Source organism: Tamandua tetradactyla, chromosome 8 (genome assembly GCF_023851605.1).
Source record: "Tamandua tetradactyla isolate mTamTet1 chromosome 8, mTamTet1.pri, whole genome shotgun sequence".
Classification (NCBI taxonomy): Eukaryota; Metazoa; Chordata; class Mammalia; order Pilosa; family Myrmecophagidae; genus Tamandua; species Tamandua tetradactyla.
Window position 1 is genome coordinate 31,091,270 of NC_135334.1, and position 22,784 is coordinate 31,114,053.

General features: G+C 37.6%; 1 long non-coding RNA gene and 2 pseudogenes across 1 annotated transcript in view; all 3 read left to right on the top strand.

Moving 5' to 3' along the window:
• The first annotated feature begins 3,856 nt into the window (after positions 1-3,856).
• On the top strand, positions 3,857-4,811 carry LOC143643323 (growth hormone-inducible transmembrane protein pseudogene; annotated as a pseudogene).
• A 2,886-nt stretch (positions 4,812-7,697) lies between these two features.
• LOC143644260 (uncharacterized) overlaps positions 7,698-22,784 on the top strand; it is a 30,889-nt gene continuing 15,802 nt past the window's right edge. The window contains exon 1 of the long non-coding RNA XR_013156579.1: positions 7,698-7,926. This is a non-coding gene — a long non-coding RNA (uncharacterized LOC143644260). The remainder of the gene's footprint in view (positions 7,927-22,784) is intronic.
• Positions 15,419-20,779, top strand: LOC143643841 (ubiquitin-conjugating enzyme E2 variant 1 pseudogene; annotated as a pseudogene).

Consider the following 22,784-nt stretch of genomic DNA (forward strand, 5'->3'; position numbering starts at 1 on the left):
ATCCACATGCAAAAGAATGAAAGAAGATCCATATCTCACACCCTATACAAAAATTAACTCAAAATGGATCAAAGACCTAAATGTTAGATCTAAGACCATAAAACTTTTAGAGGAAAATGTAGGGAAATATCTTATAAATCTTATAATAGGAGGCGTTTTTCCTAGACCTTACACCCAAAGCATAAGCATTGAAAAAAGAAATAGATAAATGGGAACTCCTCAAAATTAAACACTTTTGCGCATCAAAGAACTTGGTCAAGAAAGTAAAAAGACAGCTGTTCTAGTTTTCTAGCTGCCAGAATGCAACACATCAGAGATGGATTGGCTTTTAATAAAAGGGGATTTATTTCGTTCATTCTTCAGAGGAAAGGCAGCTAACTTTCAACTGAGTTTCTTGCTTATGCGAGAAGGCATCGAGTGATCTCTGCTGGCCTTCTCTCCAGGCATTGGGTTCCAACAACTTTCCCCAGGGTGATTCCTTTCTGCATCTCCAAAGGCCTGGGCTAAGCTGCGAGTGCTGAGATGAGATATGCTGAGCTGCTTGGGCTGTGCTAAGTTATGCTCTCTCATTTAAGCACCAGACAGTTAAGTCAAACATCATTCATTGCAGCAGGCACGCCTCCTAGAAGCCTGCAGATGTAATGAGCAACAGATGAGGTTCACATACCATTGGCTCTTGTCCACAGCAACAGAACTAGGTGCCTTCACCTGGCCAAGTTGACAACTGAATCTAACTACCACAACAGCTTACACAATGCGAGACAATATTTGGAGATGATATATCATATAAGGATCTGGTATCCAGAATATATAAAGAGATTCTTCAATACAACAACAAAAAAACAAACAACCCAATTACAACATAGGCAAAAGACATGAATAGACACTTCTCAGAAGAGGAAATACAAATGGCTAAAAGGCACATGAAAAGATGCTCAGTTGCCCTGGCTATTAGGGAAATGCAAATCAAAACCACAATGAGATATCATCTCACACCCACCAGAATGGCCATTACCAATAAAACAGAAGATGACAAGTACTTGAGAAGATGTGGAGAAAGAAGCACACTTTTCCACTGTTGGTGGGAATGTAAAATGGTGCAACTGCTGTGGAAGGCAGTTTGGCAGTTCCTCAGGAAGCTAAGCATCAAATTACCATATGATTTGGCAATACCATTGCTAGGTATCTAATCAGAGGACATGAGGGTAAGAACACAAACAGACATTTGCACACCAATGTTTATAGCAGCATTATTTACAATTGCCAACAGATGGAAACAGCCCAAATGTCCGTCAACAGATGAGTGGCTAAAAAAACTGTGGTATATACATATGATGGAATATTACACAGCTATAAGACAGAATAAAGACATAAAGCCAGAAACAAAAGGACAAAATCTGTATGGTCTCACTGATATGAACTAACATTAATGAATGAATTTGGAGAATTTCAATTAAGAACAGAGGCCATCAAGAGATAGAAGTAGGGTAGATTTTGGGTGACTGGAGCTGAAAGGGTATAGATTGTGCAACAGCACTAATTATAAAAATTCAGAAATGGATAGCACAATACTACCTAATTGAAGCACGATAATGAATGAAGCTGAATGTGAGAATGATAGAGGGAGGAAGGCTGGGGCACAAATGAAACCAGAAGGAAAGATAGATGATAAAGACTGAGATGATATAATCTAGAAATGCCTAGAGTGTACAATCATAGTGACTAAATGTACAATTGAAAAATGTTTTTGCATGAGGAAGAACAAAGGAATGTCAATATTGCTGGCTTTAAAAATAAATGGTAATTAATATTTTGAAACTTTAACTTAGTGTGACACTAAAGAAAAAATGTTTATTAGGTACAAAATTTATATTTTGACTAGTGCATTTCCTAATACAGCTTATATGGACAATTTAATTGAACACCATAAGTACATGGAACCTTGAATAGGGCATAAGATTTTATAGGCTTGTCCAGAGTGATGCCCCGATAAATCCCAGAGTGATTTGAAAGTCCCCTTGGGGGAATGGTGAGAAAGGGGGAAAATTCACCTTCCCCATTTGGAGTATTCTTCTTGCAAGCAGTGGGACAAACAAATCAATAGGCCAAGCCCTCAATCTTGGAATTTGTTCATATGAAACTTATCCCCACAAAGGACAGACTAAGTCTACTTAAAATTAAGCCTAAGATTCACCCCCAAAGAACCTTTTTTGTGGCTCAGATGTGACTTATCTATCCCTCAACCAATACAGCAAGCAAACTCACCGCTCTCCCCATCTCTACATGAAAGGTAACTCCCAGGGGTGTAAACCTCCCTGGCAATGTGGGACAGAAATCCTAGAATGAGCTGGGACTCAGCATCAAGGGATTGAGAAAATCTTCTAGACCGAAAGGGGGAAGAGAGAAATGAGACAAAATAAAGTGTTGGTGGCTGAGAGATATCAAACAGATATCAAAGAGGTTATCCTGGAGTTTATTCTTACACATTGTATGGATACATTTTTAGTTTAAGGTGTATTAGAGAGACTAGAGGGAAGTGTCTGAAACTGTAGAGCTATTTTCCAGTAGCCATGTTGCTTGAAGATGAATGTATAATGATATGGCTTTTGCAATGTGACTATGTGATTGTGAAAACCTTGTGTCTGATGCTCCTTTTATCTATATATTGACAGATGAGTAAAAAATATGGATTAAAAATAAATAATAAGGGGAACAAATGTTAAAATAATTTGAGTAGATTGAAATACTAGTGAACAATGAAAGGGAGTGGTAAGGGATATAGAAAAAAAATAGGGGAAACAAAGGTTAAAATCTATTGAGTAGACAGAAATTCTAGTGGTCAGTGAGAGGGAGGGATAAGGGGTATGGTATGTGTGAGTTTTTTCTTTTTTCTTTTTATTTCTTTTTCTGGAATTATGCATATGTTCTGAAAAGTGATCATAGTGATGAATATATTACTATGTGATTATATCGTGAGCCATTGATTTTACACCATACATGGAATGCTTTTATATTAAGAATGTTCATGTTTGTATGCTGTTTCGGTTTGATAATACAAAATAAATTAAATTTTAAAAAAAGACAATACATTGTATACAAATGAATTTTGAAGTCTATGAAAGTGCTTTGACTCTATAGTCTTGTTAAATCCTTAATTAGGTATGCATGAAAATTTAATTTATACAAACCTTAGAAGTTTTTAATGACCATAAGCAATAAGTATTTATGCAGACATAAGTATTCAAAGTATTTATTTTATATTACATTCCATTCTATTACAAGATTCTCAGAATTCAGTGTATTGACTTGGAGGACAAAGAGTATTGGTGGTGATGGAGGGGTGCTGCTATTTTCAGAAAAGTTTAAGGAGTTTCTCCCATGTCCAGGTTGTTTATAGTAATCCCAAATACTAGTGCCCTGAGCCATAGTGCCTAGAGGGTTATTGGTGCTTATTTAGTTGCAGTTATAGCTCAAGATCTCTTTTATTTCTGTTTTTTTTTCTCAGTTAGTTTTGTTTATTCAGATTTCTGCAATGCCTTCACCAGCAGTCTTGTAAATTAATTAGCAAAGGTCTGAGTATACAAGCTCCAAAGTCTGAATGATAAGATTGAATTATTTGCAAGATTTACTGACTGTTCAGTAGAATTTGGGAAATCTTACCGTTATAAAAGAGGATTAGACTAAGCTAGAACATAGAGGGAGAAGACAGGCAGGTTTTAAAGAGCACCAGAATGTCAGGCAGAAGACCCGGGAGGGGTGAGGACCTGGTGCCTTTTGGCCCAGAAGAGGACCTGCACTGTGGTGGTGACCAGGCACTAAGCATTTCAGATCTGCTTGGTAAACCAGGTGCATAACCATGCTGGCAGCAAGGTTGTGTGTCTCCTTCCAGGGTTTTCCACCTGGCTTTCAACAAGGCCTCCCCTGGTCTGAAGAATTCCTTCAGAAAGAATCAATGGCTCTTAACACCTAGCAGAAAGTATGCCAGCAAGACAAGGATTGGGGTCCAAAGTGGGAAAAATGGCCAAGATCTGAAAGACACAGCATAGGAGCCATTGATAGAAAAAATATTTAAAATTGATCAGATGGAAAGATGGTTTGTTGCTGGAGAAGCTGCTGTTGGTAGCACTGTACTACTATGGCTTGGGAATGTCCAGTGAGATTGGAGCTATTGAAAGGGCTGTAATTTGACCTCAGTATGTGAAGAATAGAATTCATTCTACCTATATGTACTTACAGGAAGTATTGGTTCAACAGCTTTGTCTGTCTTGTCAGCAAGCAGATCTCTTGTTCTCATTAACTTCATGAAGAGAGGCTCTTCGGCAATAACTGGTACAACCTTTGTAGCCATGATTGGAGCTGGAATGCTGTACGGTTGCTACCCTATGACCAGCGTTCTGGCCCAAAGCATCTTGCTTGGTTGCTACATTCTGGTGTGATGGGTACAATGATGGCTCCTCTGGCGACTCAGGGGCTGTCTTCTCATCAGAGCTGCTTGGTCCACAGCCGGCATCATGGGCTACTTCTCTTCAGTGGCCCTGTATGCTCCCAGTGAGAAGTTTATGAACATGGGCGCACCACTGGGAATGGGCCTAGGTCTCATCTTTGTGTCCTCACAGGGATCTGTGTTTCTTCCACCTACCATAGTGGCTGGTGCCACTCTGTTCTCAGTGGCAATTTATGGTGGATTGGATCTTTTCAACCTGTTCCTCCTGTATGACAAAAGTGATCAGGCATGCCAAAGTAGCACCATTATATGGAGGCAAAAATCCAATCCTGTCAATTCAATGATGGGAATCTACACGGATACATAAACATATATATATGTTACATGTATATATGTAACTTACATATATATGTGAGTTGCCAGTATGCTAGCAACTGAAAGCAACAGAAATAACTGTAAGGACCTATCTTCTGGCTTCTCTAATACATCTGATATCTTGCTTGTTTAATAGGGGCCTTCCTACCTTGCAAGCTGCCAGAATGCAATATGCCAGAAATGGAATGGCTTTCAAATAGGGGAATTTATTGAGTTGCTAGTTTAAAGTTCTAAGACTGTGAAAATGTCCAAATTAAAGCAAGGCTGTAGGAATGTCTAGTCTAAGGCATCCAGGAAAGATACCTTGGTTCAAGAAGGCTGATGATATTCAGGGTTTCTCTTTCAACTGGAAAGGCACATGGCAAATATGGTGGCATCTGCTGGCTTTCTCTCCAGGCTTCTTGTTTCATGAAGCTCACCCAGGGGCATTTTCCTTCTTCATCTCCAAAGGTCTCTAGCTATATGGGCTCTGTCGCTCTCATGGCTCTGAAGCTTTTTCCAAAATGTTTCCCCTTTTAAAGGATTCCAGTAAACAAATCAAAATCCACCTAAAATGGGTGGAGTCATATCTTCCTCTAATCAATGGTTAAGACCCACAATTGGGTGTGTCACATTTCTGTGGAGATAATCTAATCAAGTTTCCAACCTTGAGTACTGAATAGGGATTAAAAGAAACCACTGCCTCCACCAGATGGATCAAGATTAAAACATGGCTTTTCTAGGGTACCTAATCCTTTCAAACTGGCACAGGGGCAGATATTCATTAAATAGTTTATACAAGCAGCTTTCATTGAAGTTTAGAAAATGAGAGCATGTCAACATATTTAAAATGTTCTAGCATAATATGATACTTCAGGCCTGCTTTTTCGTCTAGAGAATAAATTCAATAGTTCTCCTTCAAATAAGGACACAGGTTTCCAGTTCTCATGTTTGAATAACTAAAAATGTTTTAATAAATATGAAAACTAAGGTTGTATTATCAAAATTAAAGTATTTTATCTATTTTTAAATGTATTTAGTTAAGTAAAAATTAACAAACTTGTATTTACCTATATGTTTTTGGATTGCAGAATATTAGAAATAATGTCATAAGTGATATAGAAGTTTGATAGAGAGACCAGAAGAGAAGGGTCACCACAGTTTTTCTTTGAATATTTAGGACTTAGGATTTGTATAAATGGTGGAAAGCCAATGGGAGTTGTCTGACTATTTGGAAACAAACAAGTGATAAGTTTTTCCATCTGCTGGACTCGGCAGAAGCAGTGAGCATAAAACAGAGATGGGTGATTCATTCTCTTGCCACTCCTCGGTCCTCTCCATACAAGGTAAATGTGGTCACCTCTGGTCTCTTATTGTTACAGTAGTCCTGATGTAAATCACAGTGAATCCCTAATATTATATATTATATATATGTAAATTTTACTTTTGGACTTCGGGATAAAATATTCTTAAAATTATTATCAAGATAAGACATGCAAAGCATGAAGCTCATTGTGTATTCAAGTATACAATAATGTGTTCATAATTACTGAGTTTTTTTGCCTGTTTACTAAAATGTGTAATAGAATACATGCTTACCTTTCTCATCTCTTCAAGATTTATCATAAAAAAATTATCACAAGCCTTTATCACAACAGTCTGTTTGTAGCTTACACTTGAGAACATGGAAACAGTTTTTCTCCTGCAATTATCAATGTCTAGTGTTTCCTCTCAGATTAAACACTAAAAATCAACGCAAAACTAGTTCTGTCTTTATGAACTCTATCAATAGAAAGTGGATTGGGGAAACTCCTGCCTTGGAATATCTCCTAGCTGTACTTTCCTTCTCTTGCATAGACCATTATTTAAGTTTCCTGTGACAGTTGTAAATTTTTTGATACAAAGGAGTTATTTTTGGAAGTCTTTAATTGGTGAAATAAGTCTGTGTGATTATTGAGATTATTACTATTTTTGACAAATAGTTATTACAGTAATCCAGAAATAACTGTTCTAACCATCTCAAATTATATAGGGTACTTATTTCTGAAACAAAATTCTGGCCAGATGGTAAGAAATTTAATGAAGAGCACCAGAAGCTGGGCTTCCCCAATTTCTGGGACTCCAAGAATAGATAGATAGATAGATAGATAGATAGATAGATAGATAGATAGATAGATAGATAGATAGATAGATAGATAGATAGATGATAGATAGATAGATAGTACATGCTTATTTATTTTTAAGCAATTTGAATTGAGTTCTCAAAAGATTTGGTAATAACAACAAAAATCCAGAGGTAGGAAAATATACATCAAACAAATAGACACAAATAGTAAGACACAAAACACAAAGATATATAATTCACTAGTTGTTATTCTGATACAAAGACATATAAGATTGTACATATTGGATTTGAATCCCATTTTTCTTCTCTTTTATAATACAGGTTTAATTATGATATAGTATTCTTTTTCTACAGAACCATTTTCAGGTCATTTCTCTCTTGATTTTTAATTATATTGAGGCTAGGCAGTTTTGCACAGAAATATTTTTTTGTGTTTGTATAGGTTGTATTTAAATGTTGACCAATTATTGAGAAAATATTTTAGAAGCTGCAGCCATTTTTAGTAGTACTAGTAACATTTCTCATGATTATAATTGCCCTTTCTGATGCCTTAACAAAAGATCTTCTAAACTACAAAATGGTAAAAGAAAGGAAAACAGAGTGGGATTTGAACCCACAACAACCAATGTGAGTGCTTCAATGACTGACTCTCATATGCCAGGGCCTGTACCCAGAATTCCAAGCTGGGCTAAGGTAGGACTGTAACTTACAATCTTAACACAGTAACCAAAAACCAGTATGACAGTTTCATGTAAAAGCAGGCACTTTAACAAACTTACTCACCTAGAAGATGTCTTGTTCCAGGACTGTTTCTCTCTTCAAAATTGAAGCACCATCAGGATCGGTGGCACCAGCAAGGACAGAGTTGAGTTTCGTCCACTGACCCTCTGGACAAAGAAATCTAGGTTTCCACTTTGGGTTAGCAGCTGATATTACTGTCTCATGGGGTCAGAGTCTACAAGCAGAAGTCTCATCTGCGGTGCCCAATTGTTACAGCCCAAAAGTGAGTCCTTGCCCGACGAACACAAAATCAATCAGTAGACACCAGGATTTTGAGAAAAGAAAAAGTCTCTTTAGCAAAGGGTATTCTTGTAGAAACAGAAGGATAAATAGTTCCTCAGAGCCATCTCCCTGAGCTGGTAAAATTAGGGATATTTATTGGATTAAACAAAGGGAGGTGGTGCTAAGGATATTAGGGCCATTGGTACATTAGGATTGGCTAGTAAACATTCAAATTAGGATTGCAGGTTGGCTATTATCATTGGCGGTGTCTGCATTTAAATTAGGGATTGCAACTTGGTTATTCTCATTGGCTGATAAATTGTGTTATTTTGAGGAAGGGGCTTGTGATGTTGCCGGAATTCGTAAGGGTTGATCCCCTTGCCTTTTTTTCAGGGGTAGTATTCCTTTCTCCTTTTGTCTCTGCTCATTTTTATTTTGCTCACAGAGTATTCTATGTCCCAGTGTCTTTTTTAAGTTCAGGTCTTATTTTTGGCTAATTAAGCCTGGTCTGGCTATAGCTATTAAAACAAGAACTTATCTATGGGTTGTAGGTGGGAATTTCAGAGAAAAGAGAAATAGAAACTTTTGCAGCCTAGTTAGGGAGGGAGCTGCTTCAGCAGGGGGCAGCGGTGTATGAAAAATGGGTCTCACTACAGTGGCATGATTATGAAGGCAGAAACAAGTGATACAGCCACAAGCCAATGAATGTCAGCAGCCACCTGGAGCAACTCTAAAGTCTCTGGAGGGAGTCCAGACCTGTCTCATCTTAATTTCAGCCCAGTGAAACTGATCTGACATCTGATTTCCAGAATTGAGAGAGAATGAATTTCTCTTGTTTTAAGCCATGAAGTTTATATAATTTGTTACAGCAGCCACTGGAAACTAATACACTCCCCTACCTACCCAAACTCCATCAAAATGACAGTTAAGGGAGGGAAAATGTTATAATACATAAAGATGAAGAGAACAGCAGAGAAGGATTACAGATAAATTTTTGAAAGATGGAAAGGGAATGCATGAGAGGCAACTAATTAGAGTAGAAAAAATTACAACTGTAGTACCTGGAGAAAGGGATGTGAAAAAGACATGAGCCAGTTCTCCACTAAGAATATAGCGGGGTCCAGGCTCAGAGTCACCAAGCACAGTATGAGACAGGAATGAGGTGGTGAATGGGCTGAAAATCAGGGACATAGTAGAAGTATGAACACTAACCTTGGAACCCTTGGGTTCTTCCCCTTCTCTAATACTTGTCTTCTGGGAGTTAGGTGTATACCCTTTTCTGACCACCCCTCTCCATTCCCTCCACTCATCACCACCATGTGAGCTGACGTACACCAGTGCTACTCCCTTTCCATGGAGATAACCTGTCACAAGGTTCTACCTGTAGGTAAGGGGTGGAAGTGTAGCATTTGGCTGGGTAGAGTCTTCCCAGCAACCACCCCGTAACTTGGAAGGAGGACATGATCGTTGATGATCCATTAGCAGTCTCTGCCGCACTTACTAAGTTGCATCATCCTACAATTTCATAGTACTTGGAATAAAGAGAAAATCCTTAAAACTTCCAGAATGAAAAATCAGGAAATGTTGCTCTAAGGATCGGGAATCTGACTGGTGTCAGACTTTTCAAAGGCACTGCTGTGTACTAGAAGACAATAGGGTAATGTCTTCAAAATTCTGAGAGAAAATATTATGTGATCAAAAAAATTGTCGAGCCAAACTCCCAACAGATGAAAGGGAAAAATGAAGGCACTTTCAGGCATGCAAAATCTCAAATTATTGACCTACCATGACAGTAGAAAGCTGTCAAAGGAAACAATACAACAAAATTTGGGAGTAAACAAGAAAGAGGAAGGCATGGAATCCATAAAAGAAAAATAAATCCCAGAGGCTCCACACAGGAAGATGGCAAAGAGAAGTCCTAGCATAACAGACACCTAGCAACAAGCTCCAAACCAGAGCTGGAGGACAGAGACTGTGGAAATGTGACAGGAAAATAGTAGGGAGAAGAATAAAACTGATAGATTATTTAATGTGTTTGCCAACTTAGAATTGCCAACTCTCTTAGAAAGAAGGTAAGAGGATCCCAAATCTGTTGGATCATTCAGGAAAAAAAAAAAAATATATATATATATATATATATATATATATATATATATATATATATATATATATATAGCAATAGTGTGTAGAAAACTAAATAATTTGGCCAGGGGTGAGGGGTTTAGCAATTAATGCTGTGAGAATAAAATTAAGTTTAGCTTTCACACAAGATGGTACAGGGAAGGGCTGCAGGACAGCTCAAACTGGTCTTGCAGGTAGGGAAAGGAGAGAGCCTCTAACACAAGCCTAGAATTGGCACCAAATAGGTAGAAGCAAGTTTAAATAAGTAATGGCCAGGGTCACTGAAATGTAAAGCATAATCAAAAGCAGGAACCTTTGGCGGGAAATTTGAATTAGTTAGACTATCCGAATAGGCTGTAACCTCTGGAGTATCCAATCAATGGTGAAACAGGGGAGGGACCTACATGCTAGGCTTAAAGAATAAATTCTACTGTTTCAGTTGCTTGGTGCACTAGCCATCATTTTTTTCGGTTGGTTGCAGGTTCTTGCAAGATCGTGAATAAATTATTTTCTTCTCCGCAATCGGATGACCATTTGTTCTCTTTCAGGTATGGCTTTCTTTTTAACAATACCAGGAAGAGCAGAAGGCTGTACAAGAAAGAAGATATAATATACTATTTGATTCAGTGGTGAATATGTGATAATCACAATAATGTTAACACTGACATTTTACTTAACCAAACCTTTTGATATAGTGACATTGAAAAAAATGAGAAAAGGAAAGTAGGGATGGTGAGAGTTGTATAAGAAAGCAAAGCACCAACAATTTCCTTCCTAGGATCATTAGTGTATATATATTTTGGCACATGTGCAAAAATTTATGTACAAACAAGGTCACCATATCATTGAACAAGAAATAACAAAGGATTGGAGAAAGCTTAAATATCTGTTCATTGAAGACTGAATAAACAAGTCCTGGAATACAATGCAAACATTAAAAAAACCCAGCCTGGGTGGGTCATGGTGGCTCAGCAGGCAAGAATGCTCCGCCTGCTATGCCAGAGGACCCAGGTTCGATTCCCGGTGCCTGCCCGTGTAAAAAAAAACAGCCTGATATATGCGAATATGAACTATCTCAAGATGGGGAAAACAAAACAAAGCACACAGCAGAAATAAAATGGAGATTAATGGGTCCAATATACTATCACTTGTGGGAAGATTAATACTTATATAAATACATACATGTGTACACAAACACTGAGTCTTATACATATACAGAATGCTTCTGGAAGTATGTGCAAGAAACTGTAATAGTAATTGACTCTGTGGGGAGGAATTGGAGTCAGAAGGATAAAGAGGTAGAAAACCTGCTTTTCACAATATATCATTTTGTAATTTTAAATTTCATGTTATTTTATGTATTACCTATTCAAATGAATTATTTTTTAAAGCAAGGTTGGAAAAAAACCAACACATTAATAGGAAGAAAAATTAAAAACAAAATTAGTTCCCCTTAATATCTCAGCTTTTAATGCGTCAGACATCATCTTAATATGTCACTTCAGTATTTTAACATTTTTCCTTTAGGGGGCAGCAGTTGCCTTGCTTTGGTACAATAAGTTCAGCAGTAGTTTAGTTGTCTTATTTTTCCTTTTCATAAGAAAAACTTTTCTTAAAATATTGAAGTTCACATTTACAAAATGCATGGCCCTACTGTAATTCTTAATATACAAAATGCATGGCCCTGAAGTCTTCTGGAATATTTTCATTAAAAAAAAAAAAAAAACGTTACAAATTTCAGAGAACATAAAACAAACTGGAAAAATAGGCACCCAAAAGTGGATGATGATTATCTCTGGGTGTTAGAATGACTCAAAAGGGAATTTGTTGTGTATTTTGTGCTTTTCCCAATTTTCTACCATTAACATGGTATTTAAAAATCCTTGTTTATCTTCTGATCCTGATCCTTGCCGTGAGGCTCTTGTGGGCTGCAGAAAGTAAAGATGGTGCAGGCATTATCTGGTCCCCAAATATTACCAATGTCACCAAGCCCTTTAATGTCTTAACTGTGCAATAAAAATTATGATAGAAATTTTAGGCATGTGTAGGAGTATGGTCTGAGGATAAAGGATCATTTTAACACTCCTCAAATCCAGAGGCAGTTTTACCAAGAAGTTAATAAAGCTCACCCTTTAGGGCCTTCATTTACTCTGTTTTCTTTTCCTTAGAGCATCAACAAACTGTGTGTTTGTTGTAGACCCTACTAAACCTAGACCCATCATTGCAAAAACACATCTAAATACTCTGACAGCTTTTTATTATCCTTGCGTGAAACAGTCTAATTCTAATCCATGCTTTGGGAAAGAGAGGGGGTAAAGATACGCTCATCAGGGAACTAACCCTCCCCACCTTAGCCCCCAGGCCATGCATCACTCACACTGGTACCCCTAGCACTTGTCTAACATACTTTAGATATTCAAAAAAACCTTTGCTGAACCATTGACCTGATGTGAATTTCATTGAGTTGTTGAGGATAACTCCTTAAAGAGCTGTTTCTGGTGGCTAGCAGGAAGGGTGCTCCTATTTCAAATAAACAGAAACATCTCCTTGTACCCTGAGAAGCCCTTGGAATTAGTGAGTGGATTCAGACCAGTCATCACAGTGGATCAGTGCAGGTTAGCCCCGGCCAGGAAAAGGAATCCATCCTCCTTCCTTGAAAAGATGCGTTATTGGCATACTCACCTATGGAACAGGAAAGAAAACAAATACAGTATATGACTTTATAAATCCTTCAAACACAGGGATGAAAACTGGCATGGGAACTCAAGCTACAAGAGTGGATAAAAAAGCATGGAGCCAGTTGAAACCAGGAAGTAATGAATATTTCCCTACATTTTACCAATATTTTAACAAAATGGGATGGGGTGTTTATTCCAGAACCGTTCTATAGTATAGATGTGAATTATTTGAGAATGTCAACAGTAAAAAAAAATACCAACGTCTAAATTTAAGGTATTTAAAATACCTTACTTGATGCCAGGGACTGTGCTAAGGGCTTTATGTACATTTTCTTGTTTAATTCTCAAAAACCATCCTATGAGGTAAGTAGTATTATTGAACTCATTTTAAAGTTCACAAATCTGAGTCTTGGAAGATTTATATCATTTGCCCAGGGCTGCAAGATTAGTGAGTGACAGAGCTCAGATTTTATTAACTTTGGGGCACATTGCTCATTTTACCATTTGTGTTCTCTTTTTTTGCAGTAATTTTTTTTGGGGGGGTATTCTAGTCATAAATTAAACACCTCTTTAAGGAATTCTGTGGAAAGAAAACCGAATCCCTAGAATCCCAATGAAATTTACAGGTACTATTCTAGTGCCCAGAGGATGTAACATTTGAAAAGCTCGGAATTGTAACTAAAGCAGTTTCTTGGCATGGCGGTCCTCATACTTCCCATGGAATTGGGTTACTCAATTCTATGGCCAGAGGTAAACAGACTGGAAAAGAGCTAATAACAGTGATCAAAGCCTCCTTTCCACATACAAATAATTCTAAAATATCGCTTTTCACTTTTTCATTTTCAGACCTTTGTCAACCAAGAAATAAACTGAGCTGCAAGGTAACGAAGACGTTTATTTGGGAGTCTTAAAATTGCAATTAAAGGAGCACAGACTCAGGTAGCAATCAAATTGTGTGCTGTCTTGGGTCTTCAAGGCAAAGGTTTTTAAAGAAAAAGAAAATTACATAAATTGTTTGTGATTGCTGGTTATTTCAGGCACTTCAAATGTCCTTCAGGTTAGATAGTTGGCTGAGTTCTTTATCTTGTGGCTGTTTATGGTATCCAGTTGTCCTTAGGGTTTTGAGGAACGTTGTTGCTTAAGGCTTTGCATGCTTTGGCAGTTTGTGATATCAGGTTGAGATTTGCATAAGAGAAACCTCAGAAGTGACCTCCGGAATCTATTTTAAGCTATAGTAACTCTGTTTTATTCTTTTTCACACCTTATAACTGTAATCTCTGAAACATTGTTTGACAGTAATTCTTTTTTTAAAATAAGCATCAACTGGGTAAAATATTTGAATCAATTGATAAATCCAGAGATTGTATTCTGATAACTTACAGAACTCCATCTTCCCCCAAAGAATTAATTGGATGCTTCACTGGATTTGCTTTTTAAATGTGTGTGCATGTGTGTGTATAAGTAAATGCACACACCCAAGATGGTGGACTGAGCACATGCATTTACCTCTAAAACCTCCCACATTCCCCTCAAAGTGACAGAAAAGATCATGTAAAGAGAACGAGATAATAACAATGATAGAAAACAAAAAACATCATCAGCAAAGCAGAGGTGCTGAGAAATTTAGTAATAGAAAGCATATGGACAGATTGATGGAAAAGCACAGTGGAAACTGCAGGCCAAGTCTCCATAAATGAGCTTGTGTCTTCCCAAGAAAGCCCCAAAAAAGCTCTGTGCTCAGTCACTGAATAAAATGAGCAGTAACCAAATGGGCTGTCGGACAATCATCAGTGGCCTCATTAAAGAGCTGGATCCAGTGCCTGGGGACAGCTGGGCCCCTTTCCTCCAACCTTTGTAAACAGAGCTTGGCAGCTGAGACTTTGCTCTTAGGCTAAAAGAACACTACCCTCTAAAAAGCAGGCAATCGGCTCAGAGAGGGCTCCTAGTGAGGGTCTTGTGGCCCAAGAGAAGCTAAGGAGGTGTTGGAGAATCCCAGAGGGGAAAATTAACTTAAAATCAATTTCCTCCCATGAGTAAAGCAATAGGGGACCACCAGTCTGCCTGCTTGCTGCTCTTGGCTTACAGGAAACCCTACAGAGGAGCCTTCTTGTCCACAAGCCCCACTTCCTTATACAGAAATGCCATCATTCATTCTATTCAAGGGAAAAACAAACCTAAACAATGAAAGGGAAACTGCTAAATCAAGGTGTTTGTTTGATTCTCAGTTCATTCATACTAAGGGACAACCGGGGAACACCAGACTTGGGAGAACAAAAATATGAAAGGAAAAGGCTTAGACAAATAGATAAAACAAAGGCAAAAGGAAAAAGATAGTCCAAGCAGAGAAAGAGAAATTTTTTTAAAAGTTAATCAATGCATGTGTAAATCAATTCATTCCTAACACCTGTAATAGCTGATTAAGAATATTAGATTTTAAAATAATACCATTAACAGCAAAGAAAATACTAATTAAGAACATCAGAGGAATTTAGAAACCTACTGCATTCTTAAAACAATTAGTTTGCTCTGAAAAAGAATTATCAGAATAAGTAAATATTCTTAGAAAATAAAAATTAAATTTTTAATGGAATGGCTAAATAATAATACAGACAATATTGCAGACCAAGTTGGTTATCTGTAAGATAAATTAAAGGAACTAAAACGATGGAATATATGAGAAAAAAAGTAAGACGCATGGAGGTAAGCTTAGAAAATCCAGTATTTATCTAAATGTGTTTCCAGAAGGTATAGAGGACCATGTAAAAGCCCACCAGTTACAAAGCAGGAAAAACAAAAATGACATATCTAAAGACATGTTGGTAAGATTTTAGAACTCTAAGAGCAAGAAGGAAATCCTAAAAGCTTCCAAAGAGGAAAAAAAAAACAAAAATCCTGCCCTTGTAGATTCTACATTCTATTGACAGAATTGTCTTCAAAATTCTGAGGGAAATGTGGATCTTAGAATTCTAAGCCTGGCCAAACTAGCCATCAAATGTGAGGGCTAAATAAAGAGATTTCTGGATATTCAAGAAAGCAGAGGTTATTTCCTATACAAAACAAAAACTCAAAGAATTATTCCAGCAAATTAAAATCATTCCAAGAAAGAAAAAAAAAGCAATACCAACTGAGTATGACTCAGAGGAAGTGAAGAAAGCCAGAAAGAAAGGAAAAGGGAAGGAAGAGTGAGAGGGAGGGAGGGAGGGAGGGTGTTTTAGTTTGTTAAGCTGCTGGTATGCAATATACCAGAAACAAAACAGTTGTGTGTTTTTTTATATTTTTTTTTATTGAGAAATCTTTATACACATACAGTCCATACCTGGTAGTGGCTCACAATATCATCACAGAGTTGTGTATTCATCATCATGATCATTTTTAGAACATTTGCATCACTCCAGAAAAAGAAATAACAAGAAAAAAGGAAAAATTCATATATCCCATACCTCTTATCCTTCCCTCTCATTGACCACTAGTATTTCAATCTACCCAATTTTTTTACCCTTATCACCTCTATAATTTATTTTTTTTATCCTTATTTTTTCACTCATCTGTCCATACCCTGGATAAAAGCAGCATCAGACACAGGGTTTTCACAATCATGTGGTCACATTGTAAAAGCTATATACCAGCGTCTTCAAGAATCAAGGCTACTGGAACACACCTCAACAGTTTCAGGTATTTCCCTCCAGCCACTCCAATACACCATAAACAAAAAGCGATCTCTATATAATGCATAAATTGTAACCCATGTCAAAGCCTGAAATATGTTCTACAACTTATTGTGGTGCTGTGCTTGGAAATTTATAGCTCTATATAATGCAAAAGAATAACTTCTGGGATAACCTCTAGACTCTGTTTGAAAGCTCTCAGCTACTGACACTTTATTTTATCTCATTTCTCTCTTCCCATTTGTCATTTCTTCCTTTCGGTCAAGAAAGCTTTCTCAATCCCATGATGCTGGGTCCTGGCTCATCCTAGGAATTCTGTCCCACATTGCCAGGGAGATTTACACCCCTGAGTCAGGTCCCATGTGTGAGTGGGGGTGGGGGAGGGGAAGACAGTGAGTCACCTGCCAAGTTGGCTTAGAGAGAGAGAGACCACATCTGAGCAACAAAAGAGGTGGAGCAGCTTTTAAAAAGGAATTTATTAAGTTGCAAGTTTATAGTTATAAAATATCCAAACTAAGGCATCCAAAAAAAGATACCTTAACTCCAAAGAAAGGGCTGATAAATTCAGGGTTTCTGTCAGGTAGGAAGGCACATGGGGACATCTGCTAGCTTTCTCTCCTGACTTGTTTCCTGAAGCTCCCCCAGGGGCATTTTCCTTCTCCAAAAGTCTCTGGCCCACAAAAGTGTGGGCTCTGTTGGCTCTTTCCAAAATGGTTCCCTCTTAAAAGGCTCCAGTAAGCAACCTCACCTTGAATGGGTGGGGACATATCTCCATGGAAACCATCTCATCTAAAGTTACCACCCACAATTGGGTGGGTCACATCTCCATGGAAACAATAAAAAAGATCCCACCCAGCAATAGTGAATGAGGATTAAAGAGCATGGCTTTTCTGGGGTACATGACAGTTTCAAACTGGAACAGAGAGAGAGGGTCCTCAGACCTTGAAGTTTAGAAGAATCACATTTGAGCTGCAAAATTTTACTTTAAAAATGTTGCATTTCTTTCTCAATAAATTCACCCACACTACTAAGTTGTTAATAGCAACTAGTATTTAAAAAGAGACTGTGTGTCTGGCACTGTGCTGGGTGCTTTATATGAATTACCTCTTTTAATCCTCAGAAGACCTGATTATCGCTACAGGGCAAAGGTAAATATAGTAAATCTTGACCATATAAAATGTGTGTGTGTGCATATGTATACCAACATTGAGAGGTAGCCTCTCTTACATAAGTGGGAGTCAAAAGATCCCATCTAAATAAATAAATCCAGAAATGGAAGTTTAGGTACATTACTTAAAGTCATAAAGAATAATTTTAATAAATTTCTAAAAACATACTTTTTGGAAAAATTGAAAATCTAATAATGTAACTAATACAAATTAGGAAATGGAGGGGAACAGAGAAATTGGGAGGAAGTATAAACCTAAAAAGTTCCTTATCTTTCATAGGGGGATGTCAGTAGAAACTGTGTTGGGGATTGAATCATGTTCCCTATAAGATATGTTCAAGTTGCACCCCTGGTCCTGTGAGCATGAACTCATTTGTAGATGATATCTTTGAAGAACCTATTAAAAAGAGGTCAAATTGAATTTGGGTGGGCCTTAATCCAATATGACTGGAGTCCTTATAAGCAAAAGAAATTTGAACACAGAAACGGAAACCACATGAGAAGACCAAAGGAGACACATCACCACGTGATGGGGGCAGAGACTGAGCCTCCACCAGAACACTACAGACTTCAGAGCAAACAGGGCCTGCCTACCTCTTGAGTTTGGATTTCTAGCTTCCAAAGCTATGAGGCAGTAAATTCCTGTTGTTTAAGCCAAGCAGTTTGTGGTATTTATTATAGCAGCCCAGGCAAAGTAAAACACTGTGCAAAGTTGATAAATTTAGAAAAAGAGTTGTAAGCATATTATTTTAAATTTTAATGGTGTACTATTTGAAACTATTATGGAAGCCAGAAAAGCCATGTTTTAATCATGACCCAAACTTGTGGGGACAACCATTTATTTTAATCTTGATTCAGTATCATAGAGTGGAAATGTTTGATTAGATCATTTTCACAGTGAAGTGGCACACCCGATTGTGAGTGTGACCTTTTGATTAGATGGAGATGTGACTCCACCCCTTCAAGAGGTTTTTATTAATTTACTAGAGTCCTTTAAAAGGAGGAGATTTTGGAGAAAATTCAGAGCAGATACAGACTCTTAGAGAATAGTTGCTTCAGAGCTGACAGAGACACGGATGTTTGGAGATGCTTACAGTGCCAACAGAGAGAGCAGATGCCCAGACATAGACAGAGCCCAGCAGACATCGCCAAGTGCTGTCCCATGAGATGATAAGCAAACCAGAACCCAGAGTTGTGTCCCAAAGGGGCTAAGTGAAGGCCCACAAAGACAAGTGAGGAAACCCCACAGGAAACAGAGGCAGAAAGCAACAGAGCCCAGAAGAAAGGGACCAGCAGATGCCAGCCATGTGCCTTCCCAGCTGACAGAGGTGTTCCAGACAGCGTCAACCTTTCTTGAGGGAAGGTAACCTCTTGTTGGTGCCTTAATTTGGACATTTTCTAGGCAGTAGAACTGTAAACTTGTAACTTATTAATTCCTTTTATAAAAGCTGTTCCATTTCTGTATATTGCATACTGGCAGCTTAACAAACTAATACAAATGGTAACTATTAGAAGATCTAGCAACAGTATTTGCTAACAGTGCTAGTTTCTGGAGAATGGACCTGCATTGGAATGCGATGGATATCATATTCTTTTTATACCTTTCTGTGCTGATAGAATTTTTTCTTATTATGTATATATGTAACTCCGATATAAGAATTAAACTACTTCAATAACAATAAATATATTAGTATTTTAAAACAGTGGAGACATGATAAATGATCATTTTCACAAAAATAATATTTAATATAGGCATATGTAGTTGAAAGACGAATTACTTTGTCATAGTTGTTAAATATCTTCTGCAGCATAGATCATTGTTTTTAGAGAATCTATCTTAAAGTCAAAGAATTTCGCATATTAATCACTCTACTATTTTAGTTGAAAAGAAAAAGAAAAACCATTTCATCTGTTCTGATTTAGAATTAAGGGAAAGTTGCAAAATAGTGTCACTCTAACCTTTTTTGGCTGGCTATACAAATGACTCACAAACCGTTGTACTTTAGACTTTGAACTTTTCAATAGGAATGCATCACTGAGGATTACTCATCTGCCAAACTAGAATAAAACATTGTAATGTGTTTGGCAACCTTCTTTAACAGTTAATATTTATTGAGCCTGGGAATACTGTTGCATAGTGATGGAGCAGAGTCTGCCCCAGCTCTGTCCCCAACTAGCCGCGTGACCCAAGAGCACCCACTTAATCTGTAGTTCCTTTATTTGTAGCCTGTGGATTAAGTAACACTCCTAACCAATACTGTCATGTTGTCCCTCGGATGTTCAAAAAGGATAAATCAAATGAAAGCCCCTTGATGTAAAATTCAATGAGATTATAATGTAGTATTATTTGGATCATAGAATTTCAAAGTCAGAAAGAATTTAGATATTATCTAATCAAATATCATTAATACACAGTTTCTTTTTCTCAGTTTGTTACTTGGTTAGATCAACTACATCTTATTATTAATATTCTTGCAAGGGAAATTGAGTTAAAATTGTGTATTCGTCTGAACTGTGTCCTCTTCTAAAATTACAAGGCATCATAAGCTATTAATGCTGCAAAGGGCTTTGCCAATCTTCTCATCTAATCCTCTTGTTTTACGCATGAGGCAATAGCAGTCCAAACAAATCATTAAGATAAATGCAGGACAGTGAACTCAGACCTTGGATTAGAACCTACATCCAAAGACTCCCAGCCACACCATCCTTTCCCAGTCACTGCAGAAGCAAGAAAAGAATGGCCATTTGTACATAATCTTAGTTGATTAAAGGTATATATGGGTAGTGACAGTAACACAAGACAGCAGCCACTACGGGCTCAGGAGTAAAAGTCCCTTGCAATTTGCAGCTGTTGGAAGAACTCCAAGAACCAAAAAGGAACAGGTGATGCCACAGTTAGCTGGGGTCTAGAAGATGACAGAGACATGACACTTACAAGATGGGCAGGGATGGTAATTGGGCTTCTAAGAACAACTTATGAAAACTGAGTATAGACCTAAATAACCCAGAAGCAAACCCCTTTGTAAGATTTGTAAAAAAATTAAAATGAATGGAGTTAATAGTTCTAATGGAGTGGTGGACCCAAGAGCCATTTCAGTGCTAGCAAAATGGCAGAATTCATATAGTATCAAAATTGTCCTTCAAGAGCTTTGGTGTCTAATGATGTCTAAAGAAAATATGAAACTCCCTCAGCCGCCTGGAAAACAGTGTTACAGCAATTAATCAAAAAGAAAAACCATAGGCCCTCCTCCTACCCCCATTTAATTTAAGCAGTCTTCATTTTCCACAATAGTAAATTTTCTAGATACACCTTAGTAGATCTGAAAGTACTGGAAAGGAAGCTTCCATTCAAAGGCATTTTAAGTTGCTGTAAATTATACTAATTTTTTGACTGAAATATATAAGTTGTGCTATAACAAGTCATCCTGTCCATTGTAACCGCTGTCCACATAGTTGAACTTCTGGGACCAAGAAAGTATATTTAAATTGGTTCCTATCATAACTGACGGGGCACATCTAACTCAACTGTGAAAAGACACATGGCAGAATCACTTGGTTGCCAATTGCATGGCCTGGGGTCTCTGCATTCTCCCCCTTCCTTCATCCTTCGTTTTCTCCCTACAGTAGCCCTCCAGATTGGGGTGGCTTATTAGAATAGATGTGAAGGTTTCAGTCACAGCCCATGTGACTACAGTTGAGTATGCGGGGGTGTTTCATCTGCACCCCCTCCCCCCGCTTTCATTTTTTAAGTCTTAAATGACTACTCCCTTTCAAGCCATCATCCTTTTCCCAGTCTCCACTACCAGCCTTGGCCAAAATCTGGAGAATGGACCTGCATTGGAATGGGAATTCTGCATTTTCCAATTCTGCATTGGAATTCTACACTAGATTGTAACCTGCCCCCCTCTAAAATTGGCCTTTGGTGAGAAATTCTTTCAGGGCTTTCCTCATATTCCCCCCTGCCGCCTTTATCAAGGGATTCTGCTTTTTCTCTCTTCCTCCTGAAATCCCTTCCTGCACCATCACCACCCAACACGCTCCATGGCACTTCTTTGCTTTGGCCAGAAGCCATCAAGAAAGGTTGGAAAGAGTCCCTGACCTCCCTCATTAAAATTCTGGAACCACATTTATTTACCCTCCACCAGCTTAGAAATGAAAATTGGGTCTTCAGCCCTGCCACCCTCTACAGTCATCATCAGCTGATGCATTTTTTTTTTTTAGTTCAAGTTTGATACGATGAAAAGAACAGTCATGAGGGGTTATCAGACCTGCCAGCTCTCAGAGTCTTTGGTGGTTAAACTTGGAGAAAGGCCACACAAAGACACTTGTAAGCACACCAAATCCCTCTAAATGAATTGTTTTATTTTCTTGTAATCACTTTTGCTTTTAAAAATTGAAGTTTTAAACAAACAGGACCCTCATTTGGTCATCCTTGCAATCCATTTGAATCTAGTTTGGAATCTGACAACTGGAACAGAAGGATCTTGGCTTTGGTGCAGGCTTTGGTTTTGGTGCTTGCTGCTGCCTCTCATGATCCTCAGCGGTGATTAAGGAAGAACTCGGTGTGCACAACCAAGTCCTGAAATCGGTGGGTTTGGCTTCCTGACAAATTACTGTTTTCCCACTTCTCTGTTCAGGACTACTAAATGCTAAAATGTGGAGGCATACCAAAATAAAAGCAATTCATTGTGTAAAAAAAAAAAAAAAAGGTAAATACGGTACTGCCAAGGTTATGCAAACTATTCCAAAAGATTTCTCTTTCCTCAGAAAGCAATTATGCAACGAAGTAAACTACAAAAATGTAAAAATAAAGGAAAAAAATTTTAATTAAAAAAAGTAAAAGTAATTATGCCTGGAAAATAATATAAATACACAGACTCTTAAATCTATTCTCAAATAAAATTAAGACTGTGAGTATCAGTATTAAATTAGGCATTTAATAGTCTAATTAATTACTGATATTTCAGTAAGACTCTCTATCATTTAGCTCATAAAAGAAACCCTTGGAAGAGAGTCAGAAGAGGGTTTTAAGTTAGACAGACATGGATTCAAATTCCAGCCTTATCACTTACAAGATATATACATTTGAAAATGTACTCAACCTTCTTAAGCCTCAGTTTACTCATATGTATTATAGAAATAGTAAAAAAAAAATGCACTTTATAGGGTTGCTGATTAAAAAGTAACTCACGAGTTCAAGTGGATCTATAGAGTGGAGCTAGAGAAT